This window comes from Carassius carassius, chromosome 34, assembly GCF_963082965.1.
Source record: "Carassius carassius chromosome 34, fCarCar2.1, whole genome shotgun sequence".
NCBI classification, from domain to species: domain Eukaryota; kingdom Metazoa; phylum Chordata; class Actinopteri; order Cypriniformes; family Cyprinidae; genus Carassius; species Carassius carassius.
The window spans coordinates 1,838,287-1,855,269 of NC_081788.1; positions in this window are offsets into that span (position 1 = coordinate 1,838,287).

The window sequence follows — 16,983 nt, forward strand, 5'->3', positions numbered from 1 at the left end:
GAACTCCCGTCCCAGGAGGTAATAGCGAAGGGTGAGAACCTCCCACCTGATGGCCAAACACTCCTTCTCTATGGTGCTGTACTTAGTCTCTCTCTTCGAGAGCTTCCGACTAATGTACGGCACCGGGCGGTCAACCCCCTCCACCTCCTGGGACAGGACCGCGCCCAGCCCCGTCCGACGCGTCCGTCTGCAAGAAAAAAGGGAGAGAAAAGTAAGGAGAGTGTAGGAGCGGCCCGCCACACAGGGCAGCCTTAACTCGGGTTAAGGCCTGTTGGCAATGCTCCGTCCACTGGACCATATCCGATACCTCCTTTTTAGTGAGGTCAGTCAACGGGCTGGTGAGGTCCGAATAACGAGGAATAAACCTCCTATAATATCCCGCCAGCCCCAAGAACTGCCTCACCTCCTTTTTGGTCTTGGGCCTGGGGCAGGTCGCAATTGCTGCCGTCTTATCGATTTGGGGACGCACCTGCCCGTGGCCCAAGTGGAAGCCCAGATACTTTACCTCCACCCGCCCAACCGCACACTTCTTCGGGTTGGCCATCAGCCCCGCCCGTCTCAGCGCCCTGAGGACTGTCCTCACATGCTCCATATGCCGCGGCCAGTCCCCACTATAGATGATAATATCATCCAGGTAGGCCGCGGCATATGCAGCATGGGGCCGCAACACTCGATCCATGAGGCGCTGAAACGTAGCTGGGGCCCCGAACAAGCCAAACGGAAGCGTAACAAATTGGTGTAATCCGAACGGCGTGGTGAAGGCTGTCTTTTCTTTGGACATAGGAGATAAGGGGATCTGCCAATATCCCTTTGTTAAGTCCAATGTCGAGTAAAAACGAGCCGTGCCTAACCGATCGAGCAACTCGTCAATTCGCGGCATTGGATAAGCATCAAATTTAGATACTGCATTCACCCTGTGATAGTCTACAGAAAACCGCACAGAGCCGTCCGTTTTAGGTACCAAAACTATCGGGCTCGCCCAATCACTGTGTGACTCCTCGATTACTCCCATCCCCAGCATGGCCTCTAATTCAGTCTGAACTAGTTTTTTCTTGTGTTCAGGCAACCTATATGGCCGGCTGCGAACCACGACACCCGGTTCTGTCTCAATGTGGTGCTGAATCAGGTCAGTACGACCAGGTAGGGGTGAAAACACGTCCGCAAATTCCACCTGCAAACGCGCAATGTCAGTGAGCTGCGAGGGCGAGAGGTAATCTCCCCCTAGGGCCAGTGCGAGGGATTTCTCTTTAGTAACCGCCTCTGGCCCGAGATCCTCCTCCCCACTCACTGCCATCGCTAGCAGCACTGACTCCTCCCCGCTCCATTTTTTAAGGAGGTTGAGGTGGTAGATTTGCCGTGAGTCGCCTCTATCTGTTCGTACTACCTCATAATTGAGATCTCCTATCCGCCGTGTGACCTCAAAGGGTCCTTGCCACTTCGCTAGTAATTTGGAGCTAGAGGTTGGCAGTAACACGAGCACTTTATCTCGCGGTGCAAATTCTTGCAGCTTAGTCCCCCGGTTATACAGCTGGCTTTGTCTGTCCTGGGCCTGAAGCAAATTCTCCATAGAGAGCCGCCCCAGTGTATGGAGTTTTGCTCGAAGGTCCAGGACATATTGAATTTCATTCTTGCTATCCGAGCGTCCGTCCTCCCAAGTTTCTTTCAGGATGTCTAACACCCCTCGGGGCTGACATCCTTAAAGAAGCTCGAAGGGGGAATACCCCGTGGAGGCTAGGGGGACCTCGCGCACAGCAAATAAGAGGGGTTCTAGCCACCGGTCCCAATTTTTCGCGTCTTCCTTTACGAACTCCCGGATCATGGTTTTCAATGTGCAATTAAACCGTTTGACCAGGCATTCTGTTTGTGGGTGATTGACGCTGGTACGCACCGCTTTAATGCCCAACAATCCGTACAATTCGTTTAACGTGCGTGACATAAACGCAGTGCCCTGATCCGTGAGAATCTCCTTCGGGATTCCCACACGGGAGATTAAACGAAACAGGGCGTCCGCCACACTCTTTGCCGAGATGTTGCGGAGCGCCACTGCCTCAGGATATCGTGTCGTGTAATCCACTAAGATCAACTCGAAGCGATGTCCCCGTGCCGATCGTTCTAACGGCCCGATGAGGTCCATATCAATTCGCTCGAAGGGGACCTGCACTAGGGGAATAGGGCGCAATGGCACTTTTGGGGTGGCCGGTGGGTTTACCAACTGACACTCCCGACAAGACGCGCACTACCTGCGCACGTTCTCGTGAATGCCCGGCCAAAAGAATCGGGTTGTTAGTCGATTCAGTGTTGCCGTTACTCCTAAGTGTCCTGCCATAGGATTACAGTGCGCCGTCTGGAAAAGAATTTACCGACGGCTCCGAGGTACTAATAATTGGGTTGTATCTACTTTTGTCCGAGCGTCGCGATTCACTCGATACAAACGATCCTTGATAATGGCAAAATACGGATGGGCTAGCGGGCGCTCAGGGTGGAGGACCTGCCCATCGATAGAACGGACCTGCTTGAACGCATGTTTGAGTGTTTTGTCTTGGGATTGTTCCAGGGGAAAGTCATCGGGACTGGAAAGGTTTAGCCTCGCCACGCCGCTCGGATCCCCTGAGACCACCCCGCTAGGTCCTGGTACAGATTCTCCCACCTGAGCGCTCGCCCCGCCCTCCGGACGGTTCTTCCCCCCGACGGCATCCACTGTAAACACCCCAATATTTGCTGAAACGCTGGCCAATTAGTCCCCAAGATTAGCGGATGCCGGAGGCGCGGACTAACGGCCACCTCCACATTATGCTTTTGGCCCCTAAATTTAATGGCTATGGCCTAGTATTCCACTATATCCCCGTGCACACACCTCACCTTAACCATGCGGCCCGTATCCAATGCCCCGGATTGTATCAGGCTTTGATGGATGGAGGTCTGGTTACAACCTGAATCCACCAAAGCCTGATAGGTACCCCCCTTAATACTCATGGGTATTTGGTACAGCCCGGCTTGATCGGGGACGGCCTGCGGGTCGTCCGGAATCCGGACCAGTGTCCCCACCTCCATGACTGGGCACCTATCCACAAAGTGGCCCGGATCCCCGCAACGCCAGCAGGCCGGCCCAGGCCTCCCCGCCACCCTAGTGGCCGGAAGTGCCAAGGAAGGGAGGGAGACAGGGGAAGAGAGAGAGAGTGAGACAGATGGAAGGGGCTCGCCGACCCCGGAGCACGACGCCAGCTGGTCTTCCGCCAGTTGGATGGCCAGATCCAACTACGCCGGGCGGTGGCACTGGACCCACTGGGCGGTCTTCTTTGGAAGGCGGGAGATGAACTGCTCCAGCACCACCGCGTTGATGATGGTCTCGTCGTCGCTGCCTCCGGCCAGCAGCCACTTGCGGCACGAGTCCCAGAGCTGCTGTGCCAACACAAAGGGCCGGCCCGCTTCGCTCAGCTCCAGCGACCGGAAGCGCTGCCTGTGTTGTTCGGGGCTGAGGCCGACCCTCTGGAGGATGGCTCTTCTTAGGTCGGCATAGACCAGGAGGTTTGGGACAGGCAGTTGTTGTGCCGCCTTCTGGGCCTCCCCCGACAGCAGTGGGATCACCCAGACGGGCCAGCTGTCCACCGGCCAACCACACGCCTCGGCCGTCCTCTCAAATAGGTCCAGGAACGCCTCTGGGACATCTGTGGGCCCCATTTTTGTGAGCGGCATGTGGGGGGCGGGCCGGCGCTGGGGGAGGCCGCACCCATCCAACCCTCCCGGGCCAGCAAGCTCCGGAACAGCTCGCGGTCCTCCTGTTGGACCTGCATCATGGCCTGGAAGCAATGGTCATGGTCGGCTCGCAGATCCAGCAGGGCCTTGTGATGTTCCTGATGCAGGCCCGCGAGCGATGTTATAATGTCCGCAAATGGCGTAGGCGATGGTCCTGACGGAGACTGCATGGCGGAGGTGTTCTCCTTTCTCCCGGGTTTCGGCACCAGTGTAGCAAGGTTCAGTGATCAAAGAGGAAGGAGACCGGGGTCGGCATTCTGAGGCTCGTGGGTATTTATTGAACAAAATAAAATGACATAGAAAATAAAGTCACGCCGCACACGTTCAAATGTATTTCCACTCTACGTTACTGCTGTCTGCTTCGAGGCTTCTCCAGCTCGTCTCTGCACTGATTCCCCACGAGTCCTCAGCTCTCTCGCCCTTCTCCGGATGTCGTGCGGCTTAAATACCTGTTCCCCACGCCAATCACTGCAACGAGATCCAGCTGTTACTTGTCTCTCACCTGAACCACTTACCACCGCTCGTCTCTTCATTCGCTCTCCCATTGCAGACTTCGCTAAACCACGCTTCCCGCGCCACATTAAGTAAAAATGTTAAAAATCCCATGTTAAAGCAAAATATGCAATTTCATAGATCTGGATAACCATCAATTATTTATTTTTTTAAATCAATTATTCAATTATTTTTATTTATTACGTTTTTCAATGAGGCTATTGAACTTCATATGAAATGCACCAGTTCAGCTAGAATCTGGAGGTTCACTTGCGTTTCTTGTGTTAGGTGATTTAATCTGTGGATTAAATCTGTTGGGGTTCCCTTCAGTGGCATCTTCCGCTGAAAGGGGGTTTCCCAAGGTTGTTGATTGGCTGGATGTTCAGTAGTCATTTGAAGTGACTTCTTGGGGAGCCAATCGTTGGGTGTTAGCTGAAGAATGACGTGGAGTTGTTGGCTGGTTGAAGTTTTGGTGGCAGACACCGGCAAGTTTTAACTTGGAGACACAGCTTTGCGGCAAAACTTAACTCAGAACACGAAAAGAAAAGAAAATAAACTTCAGTAAAAGAAAGAAAGAAGAAAAGTGTGACGAGACTGGATGGCTTATCTCCTTATGATGGTTGAGGTAAGCCAGAGCACGCTCAAAGAGCACTTAAAACCTTATGGCAAAAAGCATTGGCAAAAGCAAAATCCTGAATTATTATCTTAGCTCGGGGTGTTATTATGTTTTTCCTCCCAACACATAAATCAACATTTTATCTTATTCATTCTAACTTATTAATATTCAGTAAAGTAGTTGTTAAGTTATGGGGTTGGATTGATGATATTTTTCTGGCTCACTTTATGTGTACTAATAAAGACCCCATACGCTAGTAATATGCATGCAAGTAAGTGACTGGTTAATAGTGAGAATTGGTCCAAAAACTGAAGGGTTTCCATTGTTTTTAATAAAAACACAATAACAATAAAACAAATGTAGAAATATTTTCAAATAGGCCATCGTCATCAAACAGATAATTTGCCATTGTCTTGTCAGTCTTGCCTCTCCTTACTCTATCCACATGATGGTGAGCTCCTGCTGCAATGAATAGACCCTTTGAGTCTAAAACATTTTTTTAAAAAGACAAAACAACAGTGGGGACTGTGTGCAAAAGTAGTGGCAAATTGTGTAAGAGCCTAACTTGATCTCCTGATCGGGTTTGTAGCTGTGGTGGTGCATCAGGACTCGGTGTGTGTGCGTTTGGCAGCAGCCTGAGTAGTTCATGTGTGGAGGATGTCAGTGACCAGAAGACAATATGAGCTGTGTTTCCTGTGTAAAACCACAACAGCTCATCTCTCCTCAACAAAACACACTGAAGCACAGACACTGAACAAATTAATGTTAGAGAGCTTTGATCAGATTGTTGAATGTAGTTAAATTGTAATAGTGCAGGTTGCCTTAGCTCATGCTGGTAGTTAAGAAGTTTGAGATGTGAGTAAAAAGTTGAGATGTTGATGAGATGCCTCAAACAGGACTATCAGGATTTGTTCTCTTGAGGACCCAGATTTATTTTCTTAAACTCCAGGGACTGTCCTAGTGTTAATTTGTATTAAAACAAATGGTTTTATTATTGTTGTTAGTAGTATGTGTTACATTATGCTGTCGTAAGGAACATGGAGCTGAAGATAAGCGAAATAAGACTCTTTATTAATCCAACATAGGGTATATCCAACATGGAACACTGAGGAAGACACACTAATGTAACTGGTATGAGGTTGTAGACCCGAAAAACACAGACTGAACAGACACGGGTGATTAAAGACAGGATAACGAAGGGCAGACAGGTGCCTGAAATGACTTAATTAACGGGGACATGGAACACATGGGGAAGAAACTAGACACACCTGGAATCAAATTAACCAAACACGAGAGACAGAAACTGGGTCACAGAGAACATGGGGAATGGAAAACACAACATAATGATTCCAGGGGTGTGATATTACTCCCCTCTCCCAGAAGGTGCATCCTCACACCGTGGAAACAACAGAGGGAGACATGGGAACTTGGGAGGAGGTTCTGGACAGACAGAGACCACTGAGGAAGGAGCCAGGGAGGAGACAGTGGAGGGAGGAGCCAGGGAGGAGACAGAAGGGATCTGGAGCAGGAGGAGCCCAGCAGGACCCAGGCCACAGCCATAATTGCCCAAGGTGGAGCCGATGGTGGGAGGAGCCATGGAGAAGGAATGTCCACCGGAGACAGAGAGCCAGGGTGACGGGGAGGACCCAGAGGACCTAGGCAGAACTGATGGATCTGGCAACCGACGTGGAGATGTGGATCCAGAAGGCCACGGTGGAAGTGAGAGAGACGTTGGCCATGCTGGAGGCTGGCAGTCCCGCGGAGCTCGCACTGCAATTTGGAGCAGGAGGGCATATTCTAGGAGCAGGTAATGGAGGACACCTTCTAGTACCATACACTGGAGGACACCTTCTAGGAGCCTGGGCTGAACTGGGGCTCAGAAGTCCATCCTGGGCTTAGCTGGGGATCAGGAGCCCATCCTGGGCTTAACCCTCTGAAGTTGATTTATGCGTATACACGTTATGAGGCATTTTCTCCTGATAACCCCTAAAAGAACTTAAATTACACTTTCAGTTTTGATCATACAGATAAGAGCAATACATCAATCGAATCTGTAAAGGGTCTACTTTTTTTGTATACAGACATAATAACAACAAAACTTTGTGCACTTATAAAATAAAGATAACAAACAAGGTGTGCTATTGTCACCGGGTGAAAACCTGGTGAATCTAAAAAGATTCCTCATTGGTCTTAAATCTGGCTCTGTTGAGTGTTGGCCATAACGAGCGCCAGCTGAAGCAAATCAGCTGCGCTTCATTGAAGCACGTGCTCAGGAAAAGGAGCATAAAAAGGGAGTGTTTGAGCAGTGTGTACAGATGGGCAGGCAGTAGTGTGTGTGCTGACAACGGCGGTGAAGTAAGAAGGCTGAAGGTTTAATGCCAGATCAGGAGTTCTACTGTGAGATTTCCCGAGGCATGCTCACTTGGTGAGTTTTCTGAAGAAACCACGAACAGCAACGCAATGAAGTAAGTGAGAGAGGAAACCACTGCAGGATATTGAGTGACTCACCGAGGAAAAGTTAAGTGCACCCTTCCATTGATTACCTGTTGAGAAAACCACATTTGAAGATTGACCATCACCAGTGTGCAACTAACCTTTGTTTGCGGGCAGTGTGTGTGATTTTGTTGACAGAACGAAGCGTAGTAATTGGAACAGCTGGGAGGATCGCTGATGTGTTCATGCTGATCTTTTGAAACCATTATTCCTCGAGTCATCCACCCTACAGAGAGAAGAGAAACGAGTTGATTAATCACTGTGGAGATGAAGTGAGTCTGCAGTGTCTGAAAGAGTGAAGTGCACAAGTGTGAAGATTTACAAGAGTGATTTATGCACAAGTGTGGTGAGATCAAACGACTGCGTTTGTGACTGTGAAGATTCCTTCAAATTGATCTGTCTAAGCTGTGTCCAGGTTCCCACTCGAGTGGACGGTGTGGAGGGAAAGAGCTCAACGCACTCCGAGTATCACACTCCACGAGCACTGTCTCTCACGTCCACGAAAGTCCAGTCTCACAAACTCTTTAAACGACGCCGCTCCGCTACGCACGGAACGAGAGCAAAGGCAGGTAAATTACCAAAGTCCTGTATCACTTGTTATTGCCTGATCCACCGTTATTGTCTGTCCCTCAGAAGAGGTGAGAAAGCTGCTGTCATTCGATCGGCTGTTCTATGAACATGTCCACAAGCCGAGTCTGAGCACCGTCACTGTCTGTCCCTCAGAAGAAGTGAGTTTGCAGTGTCTGAAAGAGTGAAGTGCACAAGTGTGGTGAGATCAAACGACTGCGTTTGTGACTGTGAAGATTCCTTCAAATTGATCTGTCTAAGCTGTGTCCAGGTTCCCACTCGAGTGGACGGTGTGGAGGGAAAGAGCTCAACACACTCCGAGTATCACGCTCCACGAGCACTGTCTCTCACGTCCTCGAAAGTCCAGTCTCACAAACTCCCCAAACGACGCCGCTCTGCTACGCACGGAATGAGAGCAAAGGCAGGTAAATTACCATAGTCCTGTCTCACTTGTCATTTCCTGATCCACCGTTATTGTCTGTCCCTCAGAAGAAGTGAGGAAGCTGCTGTCATTCGATCGGCTGTTCCATGAACACGTACACAAGCCGAGTCTGAGCCCCGTCACTGTCTGTCCCTCAGAATAGAGGTGGGGGAAGCTGCTGTTCATTCGATCGGCTGTCCTAAGAACATCTTCACGTGCCGAATACTTACCTGCTCTGTCCGTGGGGAAAGCTGAAGGCGAGAAGAAGCCTCTGTCCATCCTACAAGCACTTTCTGAAAAGACAAGAAGAAGCCATTGTCCCACCCACGAGCCAGTAGAGAAGAGAAATATCCCTTGCCCCCTCAGTTCCTCTTCCCAAACCGGGTTCCAGCCACAAACGTTCTCAGCACTGTTTTTATTGTTTTAAATTAATAAAAGCTTACCTTTTAAAAGTCATTCTGTTGTCTGCCTCTTGGTGCCCTCTGGTGTCTGCTCCTCCGGAGTGTGGTAATTGTCCCTCGGCCCTAACATCGGTTACACTATCTGCAGCCTTTGTCTGCACTGATCTTCATTTAGACACGCATCGTTAAAATGAAATGTAACTCAGTGAATACTCAGCGAAGAGACATGAGAGAGACATCTATAGAAAGATGTCATGACATGTCTACTTTTAAACTAAACAAGCGCTGTGAAAACAAATATTCTGTGATAAAGTAATCCATATGAAAACAACGCAATGTCCGTTTTTCACATCTCCCTTCAGTATCTTCTATGCGACCACGCTGCCGCGCTGAACGCTCTATTCAGATTCTAATGTTTCACTGAAGCTCGCGGCTTGAATACGCCCACAGAACAGAAGACAACGTAGCGAGACTGTTCTTCAAGTTTTTTTTATTTCAATGTTTGCTTCACGATGAGAGGAATAAGACATAATTCACCCCAAAAAGATGTGATGTGGTTGAGGATTTGAGATTTGGATTTCCTCAGAAAAAAAGAATGCACTTTATTCAGCAGAGATCATAAACATGAGTAAGTCTCTTTTTATTTATTTATATACTTGTACTAGTTTTCACATAACGTGTAAACATTCTACTAGTTAGAATTTTTCCAAAGACTTTTTCCAAACTAGAACTCCTGACTAAATGTATAATCAAGTGAAATATTATGAAGTTTCAATAACAGTATACAATACTACACAATTCAAAAGCTTGATGTTAAAAATATAAAGTCATAGATCCTCTTCTGACTATTATTGATTCCTCATTGTCTTTAGGATATGTCCCTAAAACCTTCAAACTGGCTGTTATTAAGCCTCTCATCAAAAAACCACAACTTGACCCAAAGAACTAGTTAATTATAGTCCAATCTTGAATCTCCCTTTTCTGTCCAAGATACTAGAAAAGGTGGTATCCTCACAATTATATTCCTTCTTAGAGAAAATGGTATATGTGAGGATTTCCAGTCAGGATTTAGACTGTATCATAGTACTGAGACTGCTCTCCTTAGAGTTACAAATGACCTGTGTGACTAGTGGGGCGGGGCCGAGGGACATGGGAGCGAGGCCGGTGGAGTGATTGGAGATGAGCTACACCTGTTCGACCCACCGGTCTCGAGGCCCACGGAGGAGATGGAAGGATATAAAACTGGAGCGACGACAGTGAAGGACGAGAGAGGACCAGGCCTGGGCTTTTAGTTGTGTTTTGGTTTTTATTTGCGCGCACCAGTCGTCCGTGAGGGGCTGGTGCGCTGTTTTGTGTTTGTTTTGTAATTAAAGTTTAATTTTGATTGTCCGCCGGTTCCCGCCTCCTTCTTCCCGATGACTAGGAAGTCTTTTATCATTACAACCTGCTTTTATCATCTGATCATGGTTGTATCTCTCTATTAGTTTTATTGGATCTTAGTGCTGCGTTTGACACAATTGACCACAACATTCTTTTGCATAGACTTGAACACTTTGTTGGCATTAATGGAAGTGCATTAGCATGGTTTAAATCGTACTTATATGACCACCATCAGTTCGTAGCAGTGAATGAAGATGTATCATATCGATCACAAGTGCAGTATGGAGTACCTCAAGGCTCAGTACTAGGGCCGCTACTCTTCACGCTTTATATGTTACCCTTGGGAGATATCATCAGGAAACATGATGTTAGCTTTCAATGTTATGTTGATGATACTCAGCTCTATATTTCTTTGTGGCCCGGTGAAACACACCAATTTGAAAAACTAACGGAATGCATAGTCGATATAAAAACTGGATGACGAATAATTTCTTACTGCTAAATTATGAAAAAACAGAGGTGTTAATTATAGGACCTAAAAACTCTGCATGTAATAACCTAGAACACTGTCTAAGACTTGATGGCTGCTCTACCAATTCTTCGTCATCAGTTAGGAACCTAGGTGTGCTATTTGATCGCAATCTTTCCTTAGAAAGCCACGTTTCTAGCATTTGTAAAACTGCATTAGCACCTCAGTATTTGAATGAGCTCCTTTTACATTATAATCCTCTATGTCCGCTACGTTCTCAAAACTCAGGCAATTTGATAATACCTAGAATATCAAAATCAACTGCGGGGGGCAGATCCTTTTCCTATTTGGCGCCTAAACTCTGGAATAACCTACCTAAAATTGTTCGGGAGGCAGACACACTCTTGCAGTTTAAATCTAGATTAAAGACCCATCTCTTTAACCTGGCTTACACATAATATACTAATATGCTTTTAAAATCCAAATCCGTTAAAGGATTTTTATAGGCATTAATTAGGTAAGCCGGAACCGGGAACCCTTCCCATAACACCCGATGTACTTGCTACAGCATTAGAAGAATGGCATCTACGCTAATATTAGTCTGTTTCTCTCTTATTCCGAGGTCACCCTAGCCACCAGATCCAGTCTGTTTCCAGATCATAGGGTCACTGCAGTACGTATCCAGACCAGATGGTGGATCAGCACCTAGAAAGGACCTCTACATCCCTGAAAGACAGCGGAGACCAGGACAACTAGAGCCCAAGATACAGATCCCCTGTAAAGACCTTGTCTCAGATGACCATCAGGACAAGACCAAAGGAAACAGATGATTCTTCTGCACAATCTGACTTTACTGCAGCCTGGAATTGAACTACTGGTTTCATCTGGTCAGAGGAGAACTGGCCCCCCAACTGAGCCTGGTTTCTCCCAAGGTTTTTTTCTCCATTCTGTCACCGATGGAGTTTCGGTTCCTTGCCGCTGTCGCCTCTGGCTTGCATAGTTGGGGTCACTTCATCTACAGCGATATTGTTGACTTGATTACAAAAAAATGCACAGACACTATTTAAACTGAACAGAGATGACATCACTGAATTCAATGATGAACTGGGGGGGGGCAGTTCTCCTCTGACCAGACTGCAATTCCAGGCTGCAGCAAAGTCAGATTGTGCAGAAGAATCATCTGTTTCCTGTGGTCTTGTCCCGGTGGTCGTCTGAGACAAGGTCTTTACAGGGGATCTGTATCTGAGGGCTCTAGTTGTCCTGGACTCTGCTGTCTTTCAGGGCTGTAGAGGTCCTTTCTAGGTGCTGATCCACCATCTAAAAGCAAGTTAAAAGGTGTCCTGAGTATTTAAACTGGCCTTTTGGCCACACCTTAATTGTTGTCTTGACCAATTAGCGTACGTTTCCCGCTTTTGCAGGGTATAATTCAGGACAAGATTCCTATAACAAGAATATGATACATTTGACAAATAACTGATGGTCAGAAACGTTTCAAGCAACCAGATTCAAACACATACATACTAAACATGAATATGCATTAAGTAATGTAAAGTAAAGTAATTTTATTACTCTCATGGCTTTACATGTGATGGTCAGACTGTGCATCTCTTTGATTACTTGCCCCAAATTTGACAATCTCTTTTCCGAATTGAAATTGTAAATAATTGTTCTAATGGTGTTAATGTTAAAAGCTGTTCAGTGAAAGAGTTGGTTGGTTGGTTATCTTGCCTCTGATTTGTGGCACTAGGAATTGATTTATAACATCCTGTTGCCTTTCTGAGGAGTTCGGCTCATGTTTCAACCATGGTCCTTTAATTTGTCTGGTTTGGCTCTGATATGCTAGTGACTTGACAGTCAAGTTATTAGAAAGAAAAGAGCAAGAATTTAATTTCGGCGCGGGATTGCATCTATTAATAATAATTATTTTCATTCCCGCAGGTTCCACATTTATAACGCGATGATAGATGAATGTATCATTTGCCTGTGCTTTTGAGTCATGAGAGCTCACTCGCCCGATCTCATTTTCTGTGTGCCCACACATCGCGATAAGGAGAGTGACAGCTTTTAATAATTATTAAAAGAGTTTGCAAATATGATATTGATTTAATACAACAGTTCAATAAACAAGTACTGCATGATTTTGCTCCATTTCATCAATGAAAATAGTTCAAAATAAAATAACAGCTCAGCTGCTGCGCATCTCTAAAGGCAAGCACAGCAGTTTCATTCATGAATGAAAGTGCGTTTAGAACAAATCTAGTTAGTCAGTGAGTCATGATTACTGATTCATAAAGACTTGTTTCATTGCTAAATAATAATCAGCTGTTCAAATGAATCAATTGAATGAATGATTCAGTGCTAAAATCAGTGACATACCGCCACCTACTGGCGGTTTCAGTTTTTTTAAGGTATAATTTCAGTTATTTAAATCATTTAATATTTTTGCATTCATTAAATGTTTGAAAATGTCCCTACAATTCAGTTTTGTGTTTTTCTGTGCAGTCTCTGAAGTACAAATTATTATTTTAATAATACTAATTTCATATGATTTGTAACTTATTTGTCTTATTCTACTTCATATTAAATTGTTTTAAACAGTCAATACTCAACAACACTGCAGTGACGCTGCTGACGTGTTATCTTTCTTATTGGGCACACCAGAAAACACGCCAGCAGCGTCACTACAGTGCTGTGAACGCGCTCACAACAGACCCGGAAGAGAAGATAAAGCGGAGTAAAGTCATAATTTCTGTTATTTTTGGACCAAAATGTATTTTTAATACTTCAAGAAATTCTAACTGACCCTCTGATGTCACATGGACTACTTTGATGATGTTTTTATTAACTTTCTGGACATCTCTCGGAATAAATCTAAAATATCTTAAACTGTGTTCCGAAGATGAACGGAGGTGAACTAAACCTTTAAGGAGTCACATTTCACCTCATATTAGAAAGGTAAATTTTTTGATTATTGATCAGAAGGTGCTCCTTTTTTTATTATTATTATTATTAGGACAAGTGTTCCTAATTACAAGAATAAAAACAATGCTCTTAAACTGGGTGTGTGATGGTTATGGCTGTGGAATGGGGTTCGGCCGAGGAAAGTAATTCAGTCAAAAGATTTATTACATTATTACAACTTTTGTTTAAAAGAATAATCACAGAATACGCTATTGTATTGTACTGTAAATTAAAATTAACTGAAATTTCTAGGGTCACAGGCCAAGATTAGGATGACATAAATTTTGACATTTCAATAGGATATTGAACTAAGTGTGCCTGTAAAGGGCTATTAGTTTGAAAGTTTCTTGTAAATAGTTGCAGTCTTTTTAACAACAACTACTATATAGCTATGAAGACAATTGAATTATTTACACTTATTATATAATTTTCTTAAGTTAATCCGTTGATGTAGATTAGATGACCAAACTGAAAAGTCATCTCTTGTAGATTATGATTTAGTCATCAGAAAATAATTAATGTGGAGTTATGAGAGGTTATGCTATTACACATACATTTCTAACATGTAAATTAGTGCAGCCAAATACTTACATTTCCCTAAGCTGTTTAGCTGTAGTACAGTATTCATACTTCATAGGCTTAATCATGAAGCATACACTGGCCCCACGGTGCATACAGATAACATTAACAGTAGAGCCTAAAGAATCTAGATCAAATATAAAATGTAGATACAACTATACAATAAGGGGATGTAAAAAGACATATAATAAATTTAAAAATAAAGTTAAATAAAGAAGCGCAAGGCAAACGGCAGATAGAGTGCAAATCAATGAAGTGAACAACAGTGCAGATAAAATATTTTTAGTGCAAAAAAAGCTTATTTATTCTGATTAAAGTGACAAAGGGCTCAAGAGCAGTTATTTTAGTTAAATGACTGATGAGGTAATGGAATGACGTCAGTTCCATGCTGAATGAGGTAATGAGCATGACCAATGCTGCACAAAGTGACTGGTGCATGTCATCGTATATTAATGGGGTGGGGGGGGGGGGGTGGAAGGACCTGGACATGTGGGATCTTGGGGGGGGGGGTGGTTCATAATTCAGTGGTGCCTGGGGCAGAAGAGGGAAGGGGGGGCAAGTTTGGGAGGGAGTTCAGCTTCCTGACAGCCTGGTGGATGAAGCTGTCCTTCAGTCTGCTGGTCCAGGCCTGGAGACTCCTCAGTCCTCTGTGATGTGCACACCCAGGAACTTACCACTGCTCACTCTCTCCACAGTCGTACCATTGATGGTTAGAGGAACGTGCTGAGTGTGCGCTTTCCTGAAGTCAACAACAATCTCCTTCGTCTTCTCCACGTTCAGAGAGAGATTGTTGTTACTGCACCACACGGCCAGGTGGCTCACCTTGTTCCTGTAGTTTGTCTCATCTTTGTTGCTAATGAGACCCACCACAGTCGTGTCATCCGCAAACTTAATGAAGAGGTTGGAGTTGTGTGACGGTGTGCAGTCATGGGTCAGCAGAGTGAAGAGGAGGGTGCTCAACACACATCCTTGGGGGACCCCAGTGTTCAGTGTGATGGTGATGGATGTGTTGCTGCCGACCCGTACTGCCTGAGGTCTTCCAGTCAGAAAGTCCAACAGCCAGTTGCACAGCGAATTGTTGAGCCCCAGCTGGATCAGTTTGTAAATTAGCTGTTGAGGGATGATTGTGTTGAATGCTGAACTGAAGTCTATGAACAGCATTCTGACATATGAGTCCTTTTTTTCCAGATGTGTGAGTGCTGAGTGGACAGCAGTGGCGATGGCATCATCGGTCGACCGGTTGGACCGATATGCAAACTGGAAGGGGTCCAGGGAGGCGGACTTGATGTGGTGCATGACTAGCAGTTCAAAGCACTTCATGAGAATGGGGGTAAGTGCCACAAGTGGTAGTCATTGAAGCAGGATGGAGATGGCTTCTTCGGAACTGGAATCATGGTGGTAGTTTTGAAACATGTGGGAACAACAGCCTGACTCAGTGAGATGTTGAAAATGTCTGTGAAGACATCAGTGAGTTCTGCTGCACAGTCTCTCAGTACACGCCCAGGGATGTTGTCTTCTGTGGAGTCTTCTTTGCAGTGGTGCTGTTTTGTTGCTCAAACTGAGTGAAGAAGATGTTCAGCTCGTTCAGCAGAGAGATGTTGTTGTCACAGGTCCGTGGTGGGGGCTTGTAGCCCGTAATGGTCTGTATCCCCTGCCACAGGTTCCTAGTGTCTCTGCTGTCGCTGAATTGATGGGCTATCCTCCTGGAGTACTGTCTCTTAGCCTCTCTGATGCCGCGGGACAGGTTGGCCCTGGCTGTTCTCAGGCCCACCTCATCTCCAGCTCTGAAGGCAGCGTTCCATGTCTTCAGGAGTCTGTAGACCTCCCCTGTCATCCACGGCTTCTGATTGGCCCGGACAGTGATGGTTTTTGTGACTGTTACATCATTAATACACTTGTTGATGTAAGCAGTGACAGCCTCTGAGTTCTCCTGGAGGTCAGTGGTGTTATTGCATGTGGCAGCCTGCTTAAACATGTCCCAGTCAGTTGTGTTGAAGCATTCTTGAAGAACCGCTGATGATCCTTCTGGCCATACTTTAATCTGTTTGTGAACTGGTTTGGCGACTTTAATGAGCGGTCTGTATGCAGGCATTAGCATGACAGTGATGTGGTCTGAGGCTCCGAGGTGGGGGAGGGCTTTGTAAGCTTCTCTCTGTGTGGTGTAAACAAAGTCCAAAATGTTATTACCTCATGTTGGAAAGTTAATGTGTTGGTGTATTTTTGGAAACATACTCTTTATGTCAGCATGGTTGAAATCCCCAGCTATGATGAGAAAAGCATTGGGGTGTGCTGTCTGCTGCTCACTGATGTGCTGGTACATTTCATTAAGTGCGTCGTTCCTGTTGCTGATGATGTTGATCGGGGGAATGTAAACCGAAATGAGCAGTATAGCAGTATATTCCTCGGCAGATAGAATGGCCGGCACTTAATAATCATAAACTCCACCAGGGGTGAGCAGTGTTTGCAGATCACAACAGTATCGCGGCACCACGCGTCATTGATGTAAACACAAAGCCCGCCGCGTCGTCTGGAACGCTGTTTCTGAGCCATGTTTCCGTGAACACAAAAACACAACAGTCTCTTACAGTCCTCTGAGTTGAACGTAGTAATTGAATGTAGTCCAGTTTATTGTCCAACGAGCGTACGTTAGCCAGTACGAGGGTGGGGATAGATGGCTTGTGTGGGTTAGCCGTTAGCCTAGCCCGGATACCTCCGCGCTTACCCCTCTTCTGCTTCCTCTCACACCGCTTGTGGCGCCTCCGCTGTGCATGAGATGCAGTAGTGTGGGTCGGTGATGGTGAACGCCTCCGTAGCAGACTGTGATCCCGCAGCTGTTTCGAGTGCACAGAGC